Raw genomic sequence first — 27,361 nt, 5'->3', positions numbered from 1 at the left:
GGAGTTCTGACTGCTCCTTCCGAATATCATTCTTCCCCACATGAATGATTAGTCGATTTGCAGTCTTATATTTCATCAGAATGCTCTTAAGTTCCCTGTTTACATCAGAAACTGTTGCTTGTGGAAGGCAGCATGTAGTTGTATCCCTGCTGCTAATGTTTCTGATAATAGAGTCACCCACTATCAGAGTCCTGGGCTCGGCTGCTCTAAGAGCTGAGTGCCGCTGACTGTTCAACCTTGAGCGGCAGTTAGCATCGGTGTTAGCTGCTGGCTGATTTGATCTGTGTCCGATCATGTTTGGGGATTCCTCACCCACATTCATCAAGTCTGGAGATTCCTCACCCACATTCATTAACACTTCAAATCTGTTCTCCAGATGTATTGGCGGTGGTAGGGAGCTAGTGTTTGGGGTAGAGGATGCTACTGCATTAATATGTGATACTCGTGACAATCTGATGTCTCGAGTGCCTTTGGGTCTCGCTCCCTGTGTGTGCCATCGATTAATGTGCTGATCAGTTCCGGCACTCAGTACGGTCTGTTTAGGGGCATTAGATTCATGGGACTCACCGGCTTTGTGCTGAGGACGTCCATGACGAAGCTCTGTTGTGTGTTCCTTCTGGTTTGGTAGTCCCGCAAGTAACTTTGTTTCAAGAACTGCAATCCTTTGTAGAAGTCTGTGGCAGTTTGTGCAGCAGGTAGATTCTTCAACCAGAAGAGGCATATTATTTCTAATCCTTTTGGATGTAGGCAGCTGTGTTTTCCCTTCTCCGGAATGTAAGCTGATGGCGGTCAGTGGGAGGCTGGTTGGATAAAAATTCCCCTTTTTTTGTAGCAATTCTTCCAGTTAAAAAGATTGTTGTTGCCAAGATTTGTCGTTTGAGCACTGTGCCGATTTGCTGTAGTTAAAATTAGGAGATAAAATATAAAAGCAATAGAGCAAAGCGCGGAGCTGTAAGCAAGAGCGTCCGAACAGTAGCGAAGCAGGAAGTGATTAGTGATCATATATGATTCATAAATAAATATATGATTATAAATATATAAATATATGATTCATAAATAAATATATGATTATTTATTTAATACAGTTGATTCTGTATTGATTCTGCTGTTCTGACCTTTAGTCATTCATTAGAGTGTGAGATGCAGTAATGACAGTGAGAGCAGATTAGAGCCTGAACCAGGATATTGCAGCTCCATCACCTAAGGCCACAGTATTTGTAATTTTGTATGATCTTTTTTTTTTTCTAACCTCTTCACTGTGACACTAAAAAGTGTGATTCTGGCAGAGAACCAGCAGCACCCACTTAGACACTTTTAACATGATGCTAGGGTTAGATAAATTTGACCTCTACCACAATAATCAATGCTGTGGAACAGAATGGTTCCAAACTCATTTGAGTATTTTGTTTGTTTAATAAATTAAAATTGTGTTTAATTTCTGTTTATTAAACATGTTGAAAGTATGCTATCATGAACTGAAAAGTTACAGAGTTTAAAACCATGCAGCAGCTTAAAGAAAGAAGAGGAACTGTGAATGTGTGAGAGTTCATCAGTTTAAAGTGGGTTCAGTGATGGTAAGTCACATCAACCCACACGCTGTAAGTTGAACAAGTGTGGTCAAACGAACAGTTTTCACACTCTTTACTAACATGTTCCACACCTCGACATTGCACCCACAGCTCTGAGAATACTAGCACACCATAATATAAAGAGTAAAAAGACAACCATTAGGGCTGAGAAAAAAAGAACAATAAATGAGCACAACTACTTTAGTTACAATACACAATTAACAGGCAATACTTGAAGGTCCTTATAATATAAATATATTGCTGCTTTTAGCATTTTTAAACGTGAAAGAGTTTGTAGTTCTGATGTGTGTTTAGAGTGCTGGTGGATGATTATGGTTGGATTATAGAGTGGACAGTTCTCACAACTGATATAAATATATTGTTATTATTACGAAATAATGTGTAACATTCCCTGTTTTTTTGTTCCATGTGCTTTTGTTTCGAGGACTCTTATTTTGAAGTATTCTTGTTCCCCTCATTAGTCTTTGATTGTTTCTTCAGGTGTGTCCTACTAGCCTTTGTGTATTATAAGCTCTAGGGTGCTTCTCCATTCTTATATGTGCATCCTCGTTACCTTTCCTCACGTCTCAGCTCAGACCTCCGCACAGGATACACCTGTGCACCCTCGCTCAGTCTTCTGGAAGCTTCCTTACTCCTCGTTCCTCGCCTCCTCATGGTGCAAATAGAGAACTGAGATGTCCTTTAAGATGTCTTTCTTTGATATTTTTCCAGGTCACAGGCTGGAGAACAGAGGAACAAAGAAACAAGGAAGCATTTGAGGCTATTGAGAAGCACCTCTAGTGTTTCTTGTCCTTCTATGGCTGTGATATTGGTGTTCTCAGTCTCCTTGTTTTTTAGTTTCTGAGTTAATTGTATTTTGGTATTATTTTAACAAACCTTCCGCATGAGTTTTCAGTTGGGTGAAGTACTAACTAGAAAACAAATGCAATATGAAAATGATAAAAGCAATTATGGTGATACCATAAAATAAAACTTTCAGTTACATTAAAATTTTGGAGAAACGCAACAAATAAATGACCTTTATATGTTAATTGTAGCCGATTTTTCTGACTTTTCTTTCCCAGTTGCTGTATCATTTATTTCAGTGCACATGAAAATTACAGTCATAAGTTTCAGTGGCCCCTCACTTTCAGAACAAACTAAACTGCTTTAAACAGTATATACTTCTTTATCATGCATCAGTTTAGCGTCAGTGAAATGCAGCTGTATATAGTGTCAGCACTAAATATCAGAGGAAGTTAACAACCACAGGAGGGGCTGATGATGTTTAAAGAAAGAACAAAAAGACAGACTGACAGAAACAGAAAATGGCTGATCAGTGTCACATGTGTCTGCTGGGACTGACCATTCTCTGTCCACTTCTGACAGGTAAAGAAATCTTTATATGGTCTATAAGATATTATACAAGACATGTATAATGTGAACAACCGTTTGTTAAAAAATAATTGATTTACTTTGGTACAGAGATTGGCAAAGAGTTGGATTGAGAGTACATGGTTTTGTCTTGCTGAAATTTTGTGTCAGTATATGTTGAATATTACTTTAGTTTTTCATAATCAAGAAACTATTTTCTGTATGTCATTAAATATTAAATAAATAACTATATTATTTTGCTATTTTATATTAATATGTAGGTACCAGTGGAGTGGATGAGACTCACGTGTTCAGCAGATCTGGTGAAAATGTCAGTCTGCCCTGTAATAATGCTCTTCCTGACTGCACATCAACTACATGGATCTATATCAGACATTCAGAGACAGTTTAACTGATTAATTCAGGGATAAAGAAGAATGACACAGAGAGACGTGAGAGACTGAGTGTGGGGTCTGACTGCTCTCTGAACATCAAGAAAATCACACAAGAAGATTATGGGCGTTACATCTGCCAACAATTTGTGAATGGACAAAAACAAGGAACTGATGCATCCGTTTATCTGCATTTTCTTCATGGTCAGTGTTTCTGTAAATTATTTGATTACTGAATTAAAGGATTAGTTCACTTTCAAATGAAAATTAGCCCAAGCTTTACTCACCCTCAAGCAATCCTAGGTATTTTAATTTTACACTTTCTTCATAAGTTGAATACGGAAGGCAGTCTGGCAGAAGCAAGATATTTTACTTAACTTGTTAAATATGGTTAAATTTTACACTTTTTTTACACTTTGCATTGATCCCACTCACTGCCATTTTAAAGCTTGGATGCATCAGGATATTTATTAATGGTGCTTGCCAAAGGCATACTGGCAAGCAGCCTTTGGAGTATCATCATTGGGAGCTGCCAAGCCACTCCCTAGCAACCAAACAGAGTACCCTAGCAACCGTTTATCAAGACCTATATCTCTGCATCAGAACATCGTAGAGACATGGGGGTTGGCTTTTTTGACTCATGCTAACAAACTGGACTTGCAACATGCTACACATGCTAGCATAGAATAGCTACATGCTAATAGCAGTTAGCTTAGGGTTTAAACATGACATAAACAAGTAAAAATGTGTTAACATCATGCTAGTAGCATGCTAATTGTGTTAGCATAATGCTAGTAGAATGCTAATCATGTTAGCATCATGCTAATCACATTAGCATCTTGTGAAACATGGTAACAACATGGTAATAATGCTAACATGATACTAGCAACATGTTAATCATGTTAGCGTTTTGCCAAAAACATGGTAGCAGCATGCTAATGGTGTTAGCATCATGATAATCAAGAGTGCCAAGTTTTGCCACTGCAAGCAGCATTCACATTTTCTTCACGAAATGTACATTCTAGTTAATATATCTCCGATTGTGTTCACCAGAGAGAAGAAAGTCATATACACCTAGGATGGCATAAGGGTGAGTAATGCCTGGGGCAATTTTCTTTTGGAAGTGAACTAATCCTTTAATTAATGTTCATTATAAATTAATTAGATGATTATGTTCAATTTCAAAAGAAAACCATTCTCTCTTTGAACTCTTTAGTGAAAAGCCTGAATCTGACATGTGATTTCTGTCTTATTTTTTGTTTCAGTCTCTTCATCATCCTCACAGACTGAGATCAGACTAGGCAGCTCTGTGACTCTCTACTGTCAGTTGTATTCATATGGAGACTATTGTGATACTTTGGTCCGTACTGATGGAATTCAGCTGGTCTGGGTGAATCAGGCTGGTGTTAGTGTGATGACAGACTCCAGATATCAGATATCATTCTCCTCAACACACTGTATCAGCAATCTGACTACAACACTCCTGAATGAAGATCTCAACAGAGAGTGGAGATGTCAGGTTACTCAGAGAAATCAACTGAAGACCTCAGCCACATATACTGTCAAGTATTCAGGTAAATTGTTTTTATTCATAATTTTACTATTTTTAACTTTGTATTGTTCATCAAGAATAAAAAATGTGATTTCTACAAATTCATCTTTTACAGCTCCAACTGAGACAAAGACACTGACTCCAGTCATCAGCTCAAAGACAGCCACAACTGTAAATAAACCAGTAACTTCTACTCAATCAGGTACATAGTGTTGAATGCTTATTACTAAATATAATTTAAATGTTTTTTTTTTTTTTTGTAAATAAATACCGATGTTTAAACAAACTGGATGTCATGCGATGTAATGATTGAGTGAAAATATGATGTTAATGTCCTGCATCTGAACATTCATCTTCTGCAGCTCCAGTCGATTCAACAAAACTGATTCCAGTCAGCAGATCAAAGACAACCACAACTGTAAATAAACCAGTAACACAATCAGGTACGTAATCAGCTGTTTAATGTTTATTACTAAATATAATTTAAATATGTTTTTGTATTTTTTGTTTTTGTAAATACCGATGATTAAACAAACTGCATGTCATGTGATGTAATGATCAAGTTTGAACATTTGATGTTAATGTCCTGAACATTCATCTTCTGCAGCTCCAGTCGATTCAACAAAACTGATTCCAGTCAGCAGCTCAAACTCTGAGAAGAAATCAAGCCGAACTACAGCAGATCCAACACAACAAGGTACATGATCAGTCACACAGCATCAGTCTTCACTTAGTGGTATTATCACAAACATTATCTGCAAAGTAAGTCTTTAATCAGATTTCAGAGGTCAGTGATGGGGTCCTTTTGATAGACATGGATCAGTCATGCCCATAATAATTTCGGGTATAGTCTGTTGCCTGTATTAATCTAACTCTCAAAATAATCATTAATCATCAACATTGAACAGAACAATTGTAACACAAGTCATGATGCAGATGTAATGACAAATTTTAGATGTTAAAACATAATCTACTTCTACAGAATAGCTGTAGAAATCGCTCCTATATCTTAAGAGAAGAATATCTGAGGATACAAGGGAGTTTTTGCTAACAGTTTTACAATTACAGTTATATTGATATAAAAATACAAAGAGAAAGAAAATATATTCCATTTTATATCAACAACATGAAGTGCATTAAATATTATATAATGTCAGGATTTCTCATGGGGTTCCTGAAGGAACTGCAGGAGTTTGTGAGTTTAATGAAAAGCTATTAAATAATTAAATCATAATTAATAATTAATAAATATAATCAATAAATAATTTAAAAATAAAAACAACCAAAATAAAGCATTTACTTTTTTTTAAATATTTGCATACCTGTGTAAACAATAACCAACATCAGAGAACCATGAGCATTTAATATTTATCATTGGTTTAATTTTATTAATGACCTAACTTATTAACTTAAAATCTAAGGGCTTACTTCAAGTATATACATTAGGGCAAAGAGGTTCAGCTGACAAAAAAGTTGCGGAATCCCTTTGCATGTAAATATGAAAATGCGTGAATTTGCACACTTTAAAGACAAAAGCTTTGCAGAGACCGTAATACTGAGTTAAATGACTCACTGAGTGATAATTCAAATAATAATGAATGTATTTGCTAGGAGATCATTAGTTTAAAGTGAAACGATTTCTGTAAATGCAGTGATCAAATGCTGTGTGGGTCTCAGTTTTTAGTGATAGTCACATGACTAGTGGCTGCCTTGAAGACCATTTGAATGTACATAAGCCGTATACTTTTTAAAAAAAGGAAAATTTAAAATATAGCAAAGAAGTAGAATAAATTGCTCATTTGGATTGTTTAAATAAACCTATTTTGAAGCATATGTGGCCTCTGTTTTTGGTTACAAAAGCTTGTTTAGCTTGTTTACATTCCTGTAAAATTTGCCTAAAACATCTAAAGAAAAAATGGGTTAGGGTTAGGAGTGGGTTACCATTTTGTCTCTTTTGAACCATGGGCAGTATTGAAACACAGACAGGTTAGAGCAACAGCAGTTGAAATATATATATTATATATAAATCTTTAATCTTTTATTTAACTTTAAAGGTGTAGTAAGCTATTTCTTAGAAACGCTTTTAATCCTGACCAGACCGAGCACCACAACGCACTTGTAACGTCAATTTATTATAGTCTACTAATAATAAATATTATTACTCTACTAATAGAGTTAGTTGACATGTAGTTGCAAACTAATGGGAGTTAGACATGTTGCAAAGTTACTTAAAGAATGTCCAAAGTGGTCTATCGAAATAAAGTGTAACCAGAAAAGCTTTTTGTAAACGCATCCTCAACAAAAATGAATTTTCTTCAAGATAATTATGATATTAAATGTGTAATTAATCATTTTATATGGCTGTCAGTGGTTGTTGTTTTTAATCTTTGTTGAAAATGATAGTAATGTACAATAGACATTCTGCTGTTGTTTTGTCTGGATCTGAACATGTCTCTATATAGTCCCTCCCTCAGAGACTTCCTTGCCCTCAGTGATTGCTGGTCTTGTTGCTGCATTGGCTGTTCTCCTTCTTTCTGTTATTTTTTGGGTGATTCATAATAGAAAACCAAAAGCTGGTGAGTTTTAGTTTCTCATATTTTGTTACAACAAAGAATCCAAGAAATTTGACTTCACAGACAAGCACATTAGTTTCGATTTTATCACAGAATATGTTCATTAAAAAAAAAAATGTGACGATAAAGATGTCTGTTTTGGACTATAGTATTGTCAGATTTTGCTGATTTATAATTGTAACATAAAACTCTAATAAGGGAAGAGGAATCAATGAATTAACAAGACAAAATAAAGTTTCTACAGCGTTAGAATTATTTTAGAAATGTTTAACTTGCATTACTGACATTCTTTGACAGACATTGTTTTTCTGTCTTTATCATAAGTATTCCTATTACATGTGGCACCATTATTTTTCAGATAACAAAAGAGGGACTGATGACTTTGTGGTAAGTAAGTCAAAGAGCCATGAGGTTGATCCATGAGCTACTGTATTATTATTGTGTTCATAATCACTGCTCCAGGGTAAATGGGTCCTGTGTGTAGTTTTTAGTCAGGCTAGACAAAAGCTTCAGCTAAATGTCAAGTTAGTATGCACTATTTATTTCTTGTGTAAATGTCACCGATAAGAATAAATAAATTGGAAACCATGATGCAACATTTCAGGTATTTCATAACTTTCTCCATATTTTCATTGTTTAGGAGCAGAAAGATGATGTGACTTATACTGAGGTTTTCACATACAGTAAAATCCAAGACAAAAACAACAAGGTGAGTAAACACTTCCTTACTTCCATCAATGTCCATCCATATTCTCTCAAACTTTTTAGTTTTATTCTTAAAAGCAGTTCCTTGCGTTAAAATCTAACATGAGGCTGTAATAGTTGTGGGCTGGAAACTTGAAACTTGTTTGACAATATCTGTGATGTTCATTCAGGTTAACATTGATGATACAGTGACTTACGCTTCCATCAAGTGGAGCAACAGCTGGACCTCAGGATAACAACAGTCAACTTTATGCCTCTGTGAACAAGAACCATCACAAATGAGTAAAACAGTCATTCATTTTAAAAAAGACCTTATGATATGATGCATGGAGGACATTTTTTTTTAGATCATTCTCATTAAATCATCAGTTTTGTTGATTGATTACTACAGGCCAGTTTATTGTTAGTTTGTTGTAATTATGAAAACAGGCAAAGTTACATGATAATGTAAACATATACAATATGATAGGAATTAAAATTTGGTTTTTGAACTGTTTGAGCATTTTAAGGATAGAGATGCAATGTATTTTGACAGTGTCAGATGCGAGTTTGTTAAAAAAAAATCTGTTGGTGTACAGAATGTGCTGTGAGGTCAGAATTGTTTTTTCATTGTAAATATGATGGTAACTGTGTTTAATACCCAAGCTACACTGTTAACGTCCTCTAGTGACTGATGCAGAGATGCTCAGAAATGCTTTATTTAATAGTGCCTGTAGAAGAACTGAGAGACTGCAGTCAGTTTTAAAGAAACATCTCAAATCATCTAAAAAAAATGGTTACTGACAACTCAGCATTGTCAACATTAGTATTGTATTCTTGACAAAATAGACTTTTTTTGTACAAATTGCTCATGGTTGCCTTCTCCTGTTGCCATCTCTCTTTCTCTTTCTCTGTTTTTCTCTTTCTCTCAATCTCTTTCTCTTCCTTGCCTTATATTTTTATTTTGTCTAGATAATTTACTTTTATTTTATCTTTGTTTAGGGTGACTTTTTAACATTCTGTCAAGGGTCTACAGATGAAAAATAGCCTTTTGGGCTAATCCTGGCACATTTACAGTTATGTTTATTGATGTGCATTGCCCCTGTTAACAAATAAACTAAAAGAAGAGATCATCATGACTATTAATGGGAGTTTAATTAAATAAATGTAATTAAAATATTAATGTTTCTGTTTTTTTTAATGGTTCCATTAATGATTGAAGTACTTTAATGAATATTTTTTGTTTTGTTTTTAAATTCCATTGCCAAATGTTTTAATAATTTATCAAAGGTTTTAAGTTACTTTTCACAGTCTTTTTATATGATTCATAAATACAGCTACATCTATTTATGTCTCTCAATTAGTAAACTGTCAGTGTTTGACCAAGAAAAAACTAGCCTGCTCATTTAAGTCATTTGTTAAATCAGATATGTTTTTTATTGACTAAAAAGAGCCAACTGCTATTTGTCAAGCTATTTGTTTCATGCTGTTCATGCTGTCATTTAGTTGTTGCTGCTGAATAGTGCATATGCAAGGAACTGTAGCCCCATCTTTATATAGTACACTATTTGAGGGGACAGCCAGTTGTGTCCGGACATATAGTGGACATCAAGCTCACTCGTTCAATCCCATAATTTCACCGCAACAACTAGTGATTTTGGATACAGCCAGAGTATTTTGGTACATGTTCAGTCCACATCAATGGAAAAATGCACTAATATCAATTATATTTATTCCTTTATTTTCAATATTCTATGAACCTCAGGATTCATAAACATTTATACATTTTAAAAGATTTCATATATAAATATTGTACAATTTGAATGTTGTCAATATAAGATATTTTACAAATGTAAATTTGAACCCAATGACGGTGGTTCCCAAACTTCTATCTGGAACCTCCCCAACAGTGCACACCCTAATCAAAAGCCCTGTCCAAATACCCACACTTGTGGTCTTGTCCACTTGAGAGCAGAAGTAAGGGCGCAGGACTGTCCTCTTAAAAATGCCCAAGTGCAGTGCCCTTAACACACACTAAACCCACACTATCTTGAATACTGCTTCTGAGCGCTATTCGAGGTTAAGCGTATCCCATCATGCATTATGTTTGGGACCTCACATGCCACGAAATCGCGAGATGTCAAGGAAAACATTCGACTAAGTTAAATTAATTATATAATACATACAATTTGGTAGTAAAATATAAAGTGTTGTGCATTTTATTGATGTAAAGGTGGGTAGGCTGTGTGTATTTTGTACATCATTTGCAACTGCTTTTTATCACTGGCATGCTTTTTATCACTTAAAATTTTAATATTGTGTTTTCTGTTAGTTACATAGCAACCACTGAACATATATTTAGAAGTGTATTTTAAAATGCAAAGCACTCAAAATATATTAAAAAAAAAAAAAAAAAAAAAAAAAAAGCTCTGTAAACACTTGATTCTTTTGCAAGACTATAAATGTGTCCCAGGCAATCAAAAGTTCTACACACACTTGCAGTCTTCACGCCCACTTGAACACTTGAGTCAAATACAGGAAATACATCATATAAGTAGGCAAGTGGTCAAGTGCAAAGACTGCAAGTGTGGGTATTTGGACAGGGCTAAAGACACCTGATTCAAGTCATCAGCTCCTTAATAGAGACTCCAAGAGCTGAGATGTGTCAGGCTAAGGAAGACATTCAGATTCAGGAACCACTTCTCTAAGCATGCAAAAATGTATGTGCATAGAACCACATTTTATCTCTGGTTCATGTTCTTGGACAGCCAATACTGCACAGTTCTATAATTAAACACACATGAATCAACTAATTTGAACTTTTTACTTGTAAATTGCAGCCAGGGGAACTAAACATTTAAAACACTGCAGCACTAACAGTTGTAAGTAGTTTGTAGCTAAATGTATATGAAAGGAAACCTACTTTTAAAAAGAAGAGGAACTGCCTGAATGTGTGAGAATTCAAAGCCCAAAGTTTAAAATGGGTTCAGAGATGATCAGACTGTTAAACCAGTGTGGTCAAACTATCTGAGTTCTCACATTCTTGTACTAACATGTTTCTCAGCCTCAGTGAACAAAGAGCTGACAGCTCAGAAAACACTAGAACTCGACCCAGGACATTAGATTACATTGGTTTATGGAGAGTCCCAGTAAAACACATATACAAGTGTGCGTGTTGCAAACAAACTTTGACACTTATAGGCGCCATTCAGAGTCTTAGATCAAAGATTAATTTACAATGAAAACTTGATGTTTTTTGCCATTATGGTCTCTTACAAGGCGTCTCTGAATTGCATATTTGTTTTAACTGTAATTCCATATGAGCATATTTATATTTTGTCCATCATGAATAGTATATACACTGTAAAAAAAATCCTGTAAAAAGTCTGGCAGCAGAGTTTCCAGACAGATTCCATTAAATTACAGCAAATAACCATTTCACAAAATTACATACAAAAACTGTAAAAATACAGAACAGACTTTACAGTCAAAATTCATTAAATTACAGTATATTACTGTTGATAATTTATTAAACCGTGAAAAAACTGATAAATTATGTCAGATTACAGAGAAAATGACTAACTTTCAGGTTAATCTCTGCAAATTGATTTTATCAAGCTGCTCTGTCCATCTACAGTTATTTACTTTTAAAATATAGATTTTTCCATGTACAATAACTAAAAAATTATTTATAAAAATGCAATTAGCACATAAATTCAAAAACAAATGTTTGCATTTTACAGTATTAATCTTTATTTTTACAGAACCGCTCACAACTACAATCAATCTATAAATTAATTACTTAGAAATGCATAAAAATAAAAACCAATTTCTGTTAAATGAACAAAATATAATACCAAATACATTTAATCAAAGGAACATGCACATGTACAGTATTAGTCATTGTACATAAGACATTGTATGTCAAGTTACTTAAATTATAGGAAATTCAAGCTTAGTATATAGAACATCTACATTAAAGACAATTTCTGTATACTTTTAATATTGTAATATTGCTGTTATTTTATACATATGATTACATTTTATCCAAAGTGACTACAAGGAGTACAACCCAGGTGAAAAAAAAGTACAATTCTATAATATACTTAAAGTGCTCTATTTTAGTGCACTAATTTTGTACTTAATATACTAAAAATGTATCTTTAGTACTTCTTAAGAACATCTAAGTGTACTCAACTGTGCTATTTTGAGAAACCATGAAATTTGAACTAAAATGTGCTTTTAATATACTATCTCTGTATTTAAAAAAAATGTATTTAGATACCACTTATAGTACATTTGAATAGTGTACTACAAGTGGTAATTAAATATCTTTTTTAAATACAGAGATAGTATATTAAAAGCACATTTAGTTCATATTTCATGGTGTCTCAAAATAGCACAGTTGAGTACACTTAGATGTTCTTAAGATGATCTTAAGAAGTACTAAAGATACATTTTTAGTATATTAAGTACAAAATTAGTGCATGAAAATAGAGCACTTTAAGTACATTATAGAAATGTACTTTTTTTCACCTGGGAATGGATGCAACAATAAGTACAATGACAATTTCCAGTTAGTCTAGCACAGTATGCATAGAAATTGTTTTTTTCAGTTAATCAGATAGTATCATCAGGACAATTGTTCACACACAAAAAAATGCATCGTTAGCAGTCTCTTGAAAATGGTTTGAGTTAGTCAGGTTATTCCACCAGCATGGGACAGTCCAGGTAAAGGTCAGTTAAAGTGAGTTTGTGCCCCTTTGGGATGGCACAAGATGCTGTTCACTTTCAGAGCGCAAGCTTCTGGAGGGCGTATAGGTACAGGCTTGCAGAGCCAGTTGTTGTTCTGTTGTGTAGCATTTTCCGATAGGAATGGCCTGGTCTTCCCAATGTTGTACTGGCAAATCTTCAAGATCAGGCAGTTCCAGCACTGTGGTCTGTGAAGTTTAACTGATTGATTATAACACAAAGGATGGGTGGCTGAAACCACAAGAACTTCTGTCTTGGCAAGGTGAAGTTGAAGGTAAAGGTCATCCAGGTGAAAGTCGGAAATTTCCATCAAGCAGGCTGAGATGCGAGCAGCTACTGGTTGATCATCTGGCTGGAATGAAAAGTAGAGATGTGTGTCAGGATAGCAGTGATAGGAAAAGTCATGTTTCTGAATGATTCTAGTTACAATTACAACAAAAAATACTGTACATGAAAGATGTAAACAAAGAATTTGTTGTATAAGAATAGTACTCTTTCCACACCTGGACTGCAATGCTGCTGTAGATCTCCAGTCTTTCCACATGACCTGAAATCATGAAGAAATAAATTAGTTGGCTAATACATTCATTCAAACATGCCAGCATATGTTTTCCTGAGACAATGCAAATCCTCAACCTTCTTTGATCTGGAATATTTATATCCAACTATCCAATGTATCTTATGATTCAGTATTGACAATTTACTCAGGTCATGTAATATTTTTTTCTATTATTAGTATTTATTATAACACTAATATATGCATACTATTCGTGTTTGCAAGCAGATGTATAGAATATTTACTCAGAATATTTAATTTATAATGTTGTTCATATTGTACTCTCATCTGCTTTCATGTAACGTATAACTTGGACCTATAGTATGAGTTGTAACTTACAGGCTGCAGAGTGGCAGTTAGCCACATTAATCGTTCAGTGTATCAAAAGAGATTGAAAAAATGGCGGTACTATCACATCTAAACGAAGATATAAACACTTGAATGGACTTCATAAATAACTAATCTTTGGTTTAAAACAGATGGAAAATTGAAAGATACCTGCTGCAGTTTTGCTTTCAACGGCAGTTACCTTACGTTATGTGTCTGAACACCGTTTAGAAATACTAACATTAGCTTTTTCAAAACTATAAACAATATAAATGTGTAGCCACACGATATAAAATATCACACACATGTAGAATTTAACCCTTACCTCAGCCAGTGATCGGTTGGTATGATGTCCGCTGTGGTCTTCTCGCTGAAAGGACGTGTTAGTTTTTCGTTTTTCCTCACACTGTTCCGAAGAATGGACAGACGGATGTGTTCAAATGAATTCTCCTGCCCACGACGACTGCTCTTTACGATTGCTTTACACTACTGTTAATCTCACGACCCACAAGCATAGCCTGCCCTGAAATAAATTCAAATTACCCGCGGCGCTCGCCCTTCCATCACTGTACGGCTCTGACCGGGAACTGTTGTGGGCGGGACTAACGGAAAAGTAATCGGCGGCAAATTTGAATCTGCGTCGCGCGCGCGCGCACACACACACACACACACACAAACAAACAAAGCTACGCATTTGCATCTCGATTTGGAAAAACATAAAATGTACATATCAATAATAGATGTGTTCAGGAAATTTAGAGGAGAATAAGTCAAGGCCAATCAGCAGTTTCAAAATAAGCATATGTGCAAGTTGAGGTTAAAATATTAGTAAAATAAACAATGCATAATATATAGAAGGCCTACACACCATATGTACCAATACTATAATTGAACCTTAAAAAACTAACGTCTCGGTTACGTATGTAACCCTCGTTCCCTGAAGGAGGGAACGGAGACGTACGTCAGTAGTGACCGACGAATTGGGATATCGCTTAGAGAGCCCTATCAGCTTCGTGTAAACTAAAACAAGCCAATGGAATTGGCGTGCGATATTTGCATAATGCGCACCGCCCCCGACAGGTGTATATAAATAGGAAGCAGATGCAATCGCACTCTGTTTTTCGCTGAGGAGACAACTGGTGTCCGCGCTACAGCGAGGGTACAGAAACTGTGGCGACGGGACGTACATCTCCGTTCCCTCCTTCAGGGTACGAGGGTTACATACGTAACCGAGACGTTCCCTTTCAGTCGGTCACGTTCGACGTACGTCAGTAGTGACCGACGAATTGGGATCCCAACTAAAGCGCCACAGTTACGAAACCCCTTCCAGTGCCCAGCGCAAGCTCAGCCGCCCATAGCACCGGCTGGCGGTGAAGGGGGCGAGCTTACACCGAGAGTGTCTACTGCTGTCTAACCACTACCCACTAAGTAAACTAGACACACTGGGGAAGCGAACCCGAAGGGACGCTGCGGAGACCACTACCTACCCAATGGGGGAGGAGTTTACGTGGGAATACACATATGGACTGGCCCGGGGGGCAGTACGCATATGGAGTCCCTGGGATGGCTCCACCTGGTTAGGGGGAGACTCATCTGACAGGTGACAGCAGAGCTGGCTCTGCTAAGGGAAAGACACGGACTCGGCCCGTAGGGAGTTTTAAACCGTGGAAAATTACACATATGGGACCGCTCACGTAGAGGGGTCACGACATATGGGCCCCAGCCAACAGACAGCGTCAGCGACGGATGTAGGCCTGGCATCAGACACTCCGCAATGTCCGAGCCGAAGGGGGAGGCGGAGGAACTCGACAGGGTTCGCCAAGCGGGGAACTCGACTGGAGTGAAGTATGCACGTATCCGGCCAGTGGCGGGAATGGCATTGCAAGCCGACACTTAGAGCAGGTACAACACGTCTACCGACTAGTGGATGCGAGTACACGTGAAGATACTGGCTCTACACGTAGGCTATAAAACCTAGCGAACGTGTTAGGTGTCGCCCAGCCCGCAGCTCTACAAATATCTGTCAGCGAGGCGCCATGAGCCAGCGCCCAGGAAGAGGCCACCCCTCTGGTGGAGTGGGCTCTCAACCCGAGCGGGCAAGGCACGCCCTGGGATTCATACGCCAAGGCGATGGCATCCACTATCCAGTGGGCCATCCTCTGCTTGGAGACAGCCTTTCCCTTCTGCTGGCCTCCGTAACAGATGAAGAGCTGATCTGAGGTCCTGAAGCTTCGCGTTCTATCCACGTAAACGCGCAGAGCGCGGACGGGACAGAGCAAAGCTAGGGCTGGGTCTGCCTCCTCCGAGGGCAGCGCTTGCAGGTTCACTACCTGATCTCTGAAGGGAGTGGTAGGAACCTTGGGCACGTATCCAGGCCGGGGTCTCAGAATAACGTGAGAATCACCGGGCCCGAATTCTAGGCACGTTTCGTCGACCGAAAATGCATGCAGATCCCCTACCCTCTTCAGGGAAGCCAATGCAACCAGAAGAACCGTCTTAAGAGACAATAGTTTCAGGTCGACTGATTGCAAAGGCTCAAAGGGATGACCCCGGAGAGCTGTGAGAACCAGGGTCAAATCCCAAGAGGGTACGGAGGAAGGGCGAGGAGGATTGAGTCTCCTGGCCCCCCTCAGGAATCTGACGATCAGATCGTGTCTCCCCAGGGACTTACCCTCAACTGCATGGTGATGTGCGGCAATAGCGGCAACATACACCTTCAGGGTGGAGGGAGACAGCCTTCGCTCCAACCCTTCTTGCAGGAAGGAAAGCACGGATCCGACCGAACATGATCGGGGGTCCTCTCGGCGAGAGGCGCACCATTCGACGAACAGGTTCCACTTCAACGCATAGAGACTCCTAGTGGAAGGAGCTCTAGCGGAAGTGATGGTGTCTACAACCGCTTGCGGGAGATCACTCAGAACCTCCGCATCCCGTCCAGGGACCACACGTGGAGGTTCCACAGGTCGGGACGCGGGTGCCACAGGGTGCCCCGTCTCTGAGTCAGGAGGTCCTTCCTCAGAGGAATCGGCCAGGGAGGGGCTGTCGCGAGGAGAATGAGGTCTGAGAACCAGGTCCGAGTGGGCCAATACGGAGCCACTAACAGAACCTGCTCCCCGTCCTCCCTGACCTTGCACAGGAGTTGTGCGAGAAGGCTCACTGGGGGAAACGCATATTTGCGCAGACCCGGGGGCCAGCTGTGTGCCAGGGCATCCGTGCCGAGCGTGCCGCCGGTCAGGGAATAAAACCACTGGCAGTGGGCAGTTTCCGGGGAGGCAAACAGGTCTACCTGGGCCTCGCCGAAACGCTGCCAAATCAGCTGGACCGCCTGGGGGTGGAGCCGCCACTCGCCCGCAAGTGGAGGCTGCCGTGACAGCTCGTCGGCTGCACGGTTGAGCACACCTGGGACATGAGTGGCCCGAAGGGACCTCAGATACTTCTGACTCCACAACAAGAGATGGCGGGCGAGTTGCGACATGCGACGGGAGCGTAGACCACCTTGACGGTTGATGTACGCAACGGCCGCAGTGCTGTCTGAGCGGACTAGAACGTGCTTGCCTGACAACAGCTTCTTGAAGCGGGCCAGCGCAAGACGTACCGCTAGCAACTCGAGGCAATTGATATGCCAATGCAGCTGAGGCCCCGTCCAAAGACCTGCCACTGCATGCCCGTTGTACGTGGCCCCCCATCCCGTGGCAGAGGCATCTGTGGAGACCACAGCGTGCCTGGACACTTGTTCGAGGGGTACTCCGGCCCGCAGGAACGAAGGGTCCGACCACCGGACAAGGGTGCGACGGCAGCTCGGTGTCACGGGGACACGGAGCGTGCCGCACTGCCACGCCCATCTCGGGACCCGGCCGCGGAGCCAGTGTTGAAGCGGTCTCATATGAAGCAATCCGAGCGGCGTGACCGCGGCTGCAGATGCCATATGCCCCAGGAGCCTCTGAAAATCTTTCAGTGGAACCGCTGTCCTGCGCTTGAGCGAACTCAGGCAGTTCAACACCGACTGGACGCGCGCCTCGGTGAGACGCGCAGTCCGTGCAACCGAGTCTAGCTCGAGACCGAGATAAGAGATCCTCTGCCCGGGGGCGAGTTTGCTCTTGTCCCAGTTGACCCGAAGACCCAACCGGCTGAGGTGAGCTAAAACCATGTCCCTGTGTTCGCACAACTGCTCTCGCGAGCTGGCCAGGATCAGCCAGTCGTCGAGATAGTTGAGAATACGAACGCCCTGTTCCTTGAGGGGAACAATGGCCGCCTCCGCAACCTTCGTAAAGACGCGGGGTGACAGGGCCAGCCCGAAGGGTAGGACTTTGTACTGATATGCCCGACCCTCGAACGCAAACCGGAGGAAGGGTCTGTGTCGAGGCAGAATCGAGACATGAAAGTACGCGTCCTTCAGGTCTATTGCTGCAAACCAATCCCGGGGACGGACGCATTCGAAAATGCGTTTCTGCGTGAGCATCTTGAACGGCATCTTGTGAAGATACCGGTTCAGGACGCGCAGATCCAGGATTGGCCGTAGCCCACCACCCTTCTTTGGTACAATGAAGTAGGGGCTGTAGAACCCCGACTTCATATCGGCTGGAGGGACCGGCTTGATTGCATCCTTCGCCAGGAGGACAGCAATCTCCGCCCGGAGAACAGGTGCACTGTCCAACGACACCTGAGTGAAGTGGACACCCCTGAAAACCGGGGGACGCCGGGCGAACTGAATCGCATAGCCGAGTCTGATAGTGCGAATGAGCCAGCGGGACGGGCTGGGAAGCGTGCTCCACGCCTCCAGACTCCGAGCCAGCGGGACCAAAGGCACCACAGACGCACCGGGGGTGGGGCAGCAAGGCAGAGAGGGACCCGACTCGGACGGCATGGGAGCGGCCCGGAGTGAGGTCGGACTCTGCGAGGCAGCAGTGCGAATGGGAGACGGCGCACGGGACGCGGTCTGCGCCACCACACTGTCGCCTACTGGCGAAATGGGAGGGGGTTGCGAGTGGCGAGGCGGGGCCTGGCACACTGGCAAACGCGCCCTCTTGTGACCTGGAGTTTGAGGAAACTGCTCTTTTTGTGGCAAAGTGGGTACCGCTGGACTCCGGAGAGCCAGCGGCGGTAGATGGACAGACGCCACAAAATCCCCCCGGCCCTCCTCCGGGGGTGGGAGAGCAGATGGAATACTCTCCCGAAGGGCAGGAACCTTCCGCTCCAGGTCGCCCGTCTCAGGGCCGAGTTTTCCCCGACCGCTTGCCACCTGGCTTGGCAGAGACGGGCTGGGCACCACGTCCGCGACCGGCACCCTGCTGTTTGGCTGGTGTAGGCTGCTGCTTTGCCGACTTAGCAGGGGCGGAGGAAGACGCAGGCGGGCGCCCTCGGCGACGAGCGGGCTGAGGCTGAGCCACGGGCGGCTGGGTGGAGGCAGCAGCGGACCGCCGTGGCATGACATGTCTGATAGCCTCAGCCTGCTTCTGTGCAGCGGAGAACTGTTGGGCACAGCTCTCCACCGCGTCGCCGAAAAGGCCGACCGGAGACACGGGGGAATCCAGGAACCGATGTTTGTCGGTCTCCCTCATGTCTGCCAAGGTCAGCCAGAGGTGGCGTTGCTGGACTACCAGAGTAGACATCGCCTGGCCAACAGAACGCGCTGTCACCTTCGTTGCCCGGAGGGCAAGGTCAGTGGCAGCGCGCAGCTCCCCAAGCAGCTGTTGGTCAGGACCTTCCTGGGGCATCTGCGACAGCGCTTTTGCCTGATAGACTTGCAAAAGGGCCATCGCGTGCAGGGCAGAGGCAGCCTGCCCACAGGCACTGTAAGCTTTCTCAGTCAGACCGGCTGAGAATTCACAGGCCTGGGACGGGAGACGCGGCTCACCGTGCCCGCCAGCGGCCGTTGGACACAACTGCATCGCAACAGACCGCTCGACTGGCGGGAGCTTCGCGTACCCCCTGGCTTCCCCGCCGTCCAGGGAGGTGAAGGCGGACGAGGGACCAGGCCCTGTACGAGCCCCATACGGAGCTTGCCAAGACCTGGTCACCTCATCGTGTACTTCCGGGAAGAAAGGCATTGGGGCGGGACGCTGGATTTGACCAGCGCGACCCCCCCCCAAGTACCAATCGTCCAACCGAGATGGGCCGGGACAGGGTGGAGGGTTCCACTCAAGCCCGACGCACAAGGCGGCCCGGGAGAGCACAGCCGTGAGCTCGGGATCCGACTCGGGCCACGCTACCGTCCCGGGCGGCAGCGCGTCCGGATCTTCCTCCCCCGAGGACTCAGGCTCACCTTCCGATGCAGCGGTCGACATCCGATCCGCCGCCGGCACACCAAAGGTAACGGCTGGACAGTCCGTAGAGGGCCCAGCGGAAACCAACGGTGGCACGATGGGTTGCGGTGCTGATGAGGCGGCAGGGGCCCGAGGAGCGTTTCCGCTCGGCGGGGAAGCCCTGACCGTAAGCCTCAGGTCACCCTTCCTATACACCGCCGAACCGTCATTCCGGCCCGGGCCGGAAAAAACGGTCGAACGGGGCACAGGGGAGGGGGCCCCCGCTTCCTGAGACTTCAGGAAGGAGAGTCTCGACCTCAGCACCGCGATAGTCATGTTCCCGCAATGGGAACATGAACCATTCACAAAAGCTGCTTCAGCGTGCTGAATGCCCAAACACGAGATGCAACGATTGTGCCCATCAGCAGGGACCAGGGAACGACCGCACCCATTAACGCACAGACGAAATGACATACTGTCAGGGTTCGTCTGTAAAGCTCTTTTAGAAGGGGAAAACAGTCAACTCGCTCGTGCCGAAGCACACAGGGAGTGACGCGATGTGCCAGGTACACCACTCCCTGGACACACCGAGGAACCGGCCCAAATCGCAACACACACACTTTCACTCTAGGCGTGTGCTGTGAAAACAGCAGTTGAGAGCTATAGCTCGGATCCTCGGGAGCTCGCGACCTCGCTGTAGCACCGTTACACCGGCACACACGGCTTGCTGTGAATCCTCTTCGAGGCAGTTTAGTTCACACAAACAGTCTTCTTAAACAGGACACCACTGAATGGCTCCGAAGCGAAAGACAGAGTGCGATTGCATCTGCTTCCTATTTATATACACCTGTCGGGGGCGGTGCGCATTATGCAAATATCGCACGCCAATTCCATTGGCTTGTTTTAGTTTACACGAAGCTGATAGGGCTCTCTAAGCGATATCCCAATTCGTCGGTCACTACTGACGTACGTCGAACGTGACCGACTGAAAGGGAACTTTCACCAACACATTATCTTAAATGGAAGAGGAAAAAACATGTTGAATTCTGTAGTTATACATTTGTTCCCTTTTTTCTATTTTTACAGAAAAAATATGTAAAATATTAATCAACATTTTATGTAAATTTACACATTTTTCTGTAAAAATACAGAACATGTCTTTTAAAAAAACAGAAATTTAATGTAATACTAAAATACATGCAATTCCCTGTAAATTTAATTGTGGAAAATTAAATTACAGCAAATATCTGTAAAACAACATGCGTTTCAGTGTATAATGACAAAACGGGAAAAATCTGTAAAAAAAAATACAGACCATTACCTGTAAATTCACATTTATTTTTAACAGTGTAGTGTCAGTGAATTGTAGCTGTAGTTTCAGAACTGATTATTAAGTTGGTCAAATTAGAGGAAGTTAACAACCACAGGAGGGGCTGATGATGTTTCAAGGAAGAAAGAAAAGAAAGACTGACAGAAACAGAAAATGACTGATCAGTGTCACATGTGTCTGCTGGGACTGATCATTCTCTGTCCACTTCTGACAGGTAAAGAAATCTTTATATGGTCTATAAGATGTTATGAAAGATCTGTATAATGTGAAGATCCAAATTAATTAGTTAAATTCATTTAATTACTCTTGAGTCTGACTGAGATTCTTTTATATTTATTCTTACTGGAATTCATGTTGTGATCTCATGTGGTGTTTTTTTCTCATTTACTGATGTTTATTAAAATATTGTTACTCAAATTTACTGTGCTTCAGGTACAAGTGAAGCAGAAGTAACTCATGTGTTCAGCAGTTCTGGTGAAAATGTCCGTCTGCCCTGTAATAATGCTCTTTCTGGCTGCACATCAACTACATGGATCTATAATACCAGATATTCAGAGACAGTTGAACTGATTACTGGAGGGATAAAGAATAATGACATAGAGAGACATGAGAGACTGAGTCTGGGGTCTGACTGCTCTCTGAACATCAAGAAAGTCACACAAGAAGATTATGGGATTTACACCTGCCGACAATTCGTGAATGGACAAAAACAAGGAACTGATGCACCTGTTTATCTGCATTTTCTTCATGGTCAGTGTTTCTGTAAATTATATGATTATATGTTCAAGTTTAAAAGAACAACATTTTCCTTTTAAACTTATGTGTAATCTTAGGACTAAAATCTGTAGTGTCATTTCTGTCTTATTTTCTGTTTCAGTCTCTTCATCATCCTCACAGACTGAGATCAGACCAGGCAGCTGTGACTCTCTCCTGTCAGTTGTATTCATACTCTTGTGATAGTTTGGTCCGTTCAGAGGGACTTCAGCTGGTCTGGGTGAATCAGGCTGGTGTTAGTGTGATGACAGACTCCAGATATCAGATATTATTCTCCTCAACACACTGTATCAGCACTCTGACTACAACACTCCTGAATGAAGATCTCAACAGAGAGTGGAGATGTCAGGTTAGTCAACTGAAGACCTCAGCCACATATACTGTCAAGTTTTCAGGTAAATTGTTATTATTTATAATGTTACTATTTTTAACTTTGTATTGTTCATCAAGAATAAAAATGTGATTTTCTACAAATTCATCTTTTACAGCTCCAACTGAGATAAAGACACCAAATCCAGTCATCAGCTCAAAGACAACCACAACTGTAAATAAACCAGTAACACAATCAGGTACATAATCAGCTGTTGAATATTTATTACTATGTAATTTAAATATGTTTTTGTATTTTTGTTTTTGTAAATACCGATGATTAAACAAACTGCATGTCATGTGATGTAATGATCGAGTTTGAACATTTGATGTTAATGTCCTGCATCTGAACATTCATCTTCTGCAGCTCCAGTCGATTCAACAAAACTGATTCCAGTCACCAGCTCAAACTCTGAGAAGAAATCAAGCCAAACTACAGCAGATCCAACACAACAAGGTACATGATCAGTCACACAGCATCAGTCTTCACTTAGTGGTTTTCACTGGCTGTTTGTTTGTTTGTTTTGTTTGTTTGTTTAAATCATCACACACATTATCTGCAAAGTAAATCTTTATTCAGATTTGTCAGGGTCCAGGTCCTTTTGATAGACATGGATCAGTCATGACCATAATCATTTTTGGTATGTTGCCTGTATAAATCTAACTCTCAAAATAATCATTAATCATCAACATTAAACAGAATAATTGTAACACAAGTCATGATGCAGATGTAATGACCAATTTCAGATGTTAAAACATCTACTTCTACAGAATAGCTGTAGAAATCGCTCCTATATCTTAAGAGAAGAATATCTGAGGATACAAGGGAGTTTTTGCTAACCAGAGTTGTTGAGATGAATGTTTATGTTTATGTTGTTATTGTTTTGTTTTTTTCTATTTCTACAATATGTTCCTCCACCCGATAAATGGATCATTATCCCAAACTCTGTGATGACTTAAGCTGCACACACACCTGTAATTCCTATAGCAAGATATTTAGAGGAAACCAGGAATGGTTGTAATGCCACCAATTCCACCAATCAGGGATAAGCTAGGAGTCCTATGATCATTTCAGTGTTTACCCACAGATCCCAAATGAATGGTGGTCAAAGCTGGAAATAGGCACATAAAGATTTTCTAAAGAAAAAAAAAAAATGTTTTGGCCAAAATTATATTTTGTTTAGTACTTAAAGTTATGCAAATAAATTTGTTTAACTTATATTAGATTGTAGTCCATTTTAAATTAGATTGAAAATTGTAGTTGTAAAAATGTGATTTTAACCTTGTAATTTCAAACAATTATGCTAGCTAAACTATGGCTGACAGGGGTGAAGTGGGTTGTAACACATAGTTGTATAAAGGTATGGTTGAAACAACAAAGAGCAGTTTCTTTTTAATAATTGTATAGAATGCCTAAGATTGAAAAGAAAGACAGAAAGAGGTGTATCTGCCAATGATTAAAAAAGGAACTGATGAGGATTCAATGAAGGGCGAGTCAGTCAGATCATTTATGAAGACAATGTAATGAAGATTTTGAGAGCTCAGACAATGAAAACTTTTGGTTAAATTAGAAGAAATCTACAGATGCAAACAGACGGAGGGTAGTAGGCTTAAAACAAACACCATCTAAATGTGTAGAGTTAGTTAGGGTTAAGTTTTCTTTCCATTAGAGTAAAAGACATGGCAGCAAAAATGGCAAAAACCTTAAAATTGTAAAATTGTAAAATCTTAAAATTGTCCACTTCATGAAAGAAGTATTCCAATAACACCAAAAAATTAAAACGATTTATTGATTTGTGCAAAATAAACAAATTATTAGTGAAACTATGTCCCTCTCCTTGGTGCAGTCATTTATTCTAAATAAATAGTTGCTGTAGACTTCTCTTGTGATAAACCTAATGAATACTAAAGAAGACCATGGTATCTGTGTGAATTAATTATTTTGTAGAAATCTGTGGAGTATAAAACAATTGCGTGAGTGTAAGTGAAGTCAAAGTTGTCTTAATATATTTAAAGGTTCATTATTTTTAAAATAAATAATTATGAGAAGTGCCCTTTTTTCCCCACTTGAGCCCCTGCCCCCCCAAAATGTCTGTGCAAGTCCCTGTTCACAAATAATGTAAAATGCCGGTAACTAAAGTAAAAATGTTTACAAATAGCCTAGGCCTAACCTATAAGCCCATAGCTTTGTTTATACTGTTTGTAAATATAAATTATGAACAAAACCGCCTTATTTTACTTCCCCTTATGCAAACCCAGGTGAAAAAAGTGCATCTCAATAATGTATGGGTGCTCTATTTTCACGCTCTAATTTGTACTTAATATACTAAAAATTCTTCTCTTAAGATCATCTTAAGAACATCTAAGTGTACTCAACTGTGCTATTTTGAGACAGCATGAAATATGAACTAGAATGTGCTTTTAATATACTATCTCTGTATTTAAAAAATATATTAGGCTACCACTTGTAGTACACTATGGGTACACTATGGGTCCTCATGGATTTTATACAATAATAATAAAAAAAAGTCAAAAGTTTGTAAATATTACAATTTTTAATTGTAGCTATAATTGAAACAGGCCCATGCCTCTTCTGCTCACCAAGGCTGGATTTATTTAATCAAAAAATGCAATAGGTTAAAACTAAATAGGTAATATTGTGAAATAGTTTTACAATTTACATCAGCTGTTTTCTATGTGACTATGTAATTTATTTCTATGATCAAAGCTGGATTTTCATCATCATTACTCCAGTCTTCAGTGTCACATGATCCTTCAGAAATCAATCTAATATGATGATTTGGTGCTCAAGAAACATTTATGATTATTATAAATATTGAAAACAGTTGTGTTGCTTCATATTTTTGTGGAAACAATGATACCATTCAAACACTTGTGGTAAGATTAAAAAAGAGAGAGTTATTAAAACTTTTATTCATTAAGGATGCATTAAATTTATCAAAGTAACAGTGACAATAAATGCAAATAAATGCTGTTCATTGAACTTTCTATTCATCAAAGAATCCAGAAAAAAAATGCATCATGGTTTCTCCACATTTCTGAAGGATCATGTGACACTGAAGACTGAAGACTGGAGTAATGATGCTGAAAATTCAGCTTTGCATCACAGGAAGAAATTACATTTTAAAGTATATTCACAGAGAAAACAGCTATTTTAATTTGTAATAATATTTCGCAATATTACTGTTTTTACTGTATTTTTATTAAATAAATGCAGCCTAGGCGAGCATAAGAGACTTTTTTCAAAAACATTAAAATAATTGTCAATTAGCATTGCATTATTCATTTACTTTATTGTCAATAAATACCTTGATATGGCTTGAAAAACACACATAACCCATATCTTGTCGCAATCTTATGTTTGTCTTCTTTTCATCAGACAATACATTTCAGCATTTTATTCAGCTGCTAAACCGTTTTAGACATTCTGCGAGAGAGCGCCCCCTATGGAAGTAAATGAATGCCAAATGTTCTTGAAATAAAAAAGCTTGTTGAATTGTACTAATTGAAAAAAATGCATTACATTAACTGTGCTTTTGATGCATTGTATTTTTAAGGCTTGCATTTTGGCTGAAATTCAACATGGTTGTATATTTATATGAATATTTCAATTCAAAAGATTTCACACACATTTTCATTATTAAAAATTCAGTAATTTATATTCACCGTTCAGATTTCACTTCCAAAATATTCATTCTGTTTAAAAATACAACCTATAATATTTGACTAGCAATTTTTGGTCCATTTCATTTCGCTTTACAAATTCACTTCCACAAATTCAGTGGTTCAAATTCGGCAGAAAATTCAACATTTCACATCTGGGAACTGCAGGAAAAGCAGTAGAGTACCGATGCATGATCTCCATCTGCTGTTAGTTGACTTCACCAGCAGGTGCCGCTAGTGTTAGATTGGATCTAACACCTTAAGATGACACACAGCTCATATCTCTGTCGCTGTGAGTTACAGAAAGCAAAACCACACAAAACACCAGCTCTCTCGCACTGTATGATGTGACAGACAACTAGTTGTCCAGTGCAGTTCCGTTCACACAGCGCGAATATTCCAAGAATGCGGTTGTGAGTCCTGAAAATGTACAAGTGTGAGTTCGGTTATAGAATGCGGTTGTCACCGTATTAGGATTCAAATACAGGACTGACAACCGTATTCTGCTGCTGTGTGGCCATATATTACACGAGAGTAAGCGCTCAATAGATCGCCTCAATTTAGTTAAGAATAAAACAACAGGTCATGCAAAAAGTGCGGGGGATGAATTTACGTTTCATTAAAAGTGGGGGGACACATCCCCCCACCCCCACCCCCGTCCCCCGTGTATTCGACGCCCATGGTAGTGAGTAATGCAATTAACCATTACATTTTGCATGACACCTAATTTCTTTATGCAGCAGTTTATTTCTGTTACAAAACCATTACTATGCCATGTGTGTTTTTCCATTACTTGCCCAGACTTGTCAACAAGGCTACTTTACACAAATATGAGTTAATTAGCAGAAAATAGTTGTGGATTGCAGGTTTTTCATATTTGAGATGAAGACATGACTGCAGCCAGTGATAGACCAAAACCAGCATGTGTAGTCTTTGACTATTACTTGTTGTGTTTGCTTGCTTGCTTGCTTTTTATTGTATTTATGTATTTTTTTTTAATTGAGTTTTTGCCATGAAAATAGCCTCAGATGCTGACATGGAATTAAATATAATTATACTATACTATACTATACTATACTATACTATACTATGTTTGAACTGAACTAACACACATGACACACCACCAGAAACTGAAGTCTGCATGGCTGTTGGATCATTATTCAGAGGTATGAAAATACTTTGCA

The 27,361-nt window shown here is 40.2% G+C and overlaps 1 long non-coding RNA gene and 1 pseudogene across 1 annotated transcript; one reads left to right on the top strand and one right to left on the bottom strand.

Moving 5' to 3' along the window:
* The first annotated feature begins 915 nt into the window (after positions 1 to 915).
* LOC125243529 overlaps positions 916 to 27,361 on the top strand; it is a 28,625-nt pseudogene continuing 2,179 nt past the window's right edge.
* On the bottom strand, positions 13,091 to 14,299 carry LOC125243530. Its single transcript, XR_007179056.1, has 3 exons — positions 14,104 to 14,299; positions 13,399 to 13,442; positions 13,091 to 13,247 (listed from the first exon to the last, which is right to left on the bottom strand). It is a non-coding gene; the product is annotated as an uncharacterized LOC125243530 (long non-coding RNA).

Source organism: Megalobrama amblycephala, linkage group LG13 (genome assembly GCF_018812025.1).
Source record: "Megalobrama amblycephala isolate DHTTF-2021 linkage group LG13, ASM1881202v1, whole genome shotgun sequence".
In the NCBI taxonomy this organism is placed as follows: Eukaryota; Metazoa; Chordata; class Actinopteri; order Cypriniformes; family Xenocyprididae; genus Megalobrama; species Megalobrama amblycephala.
Note: the sequence above shows the minus strand (reverse complement) of the source record. Positions and strands in the feature narration are given on the sequence as shown.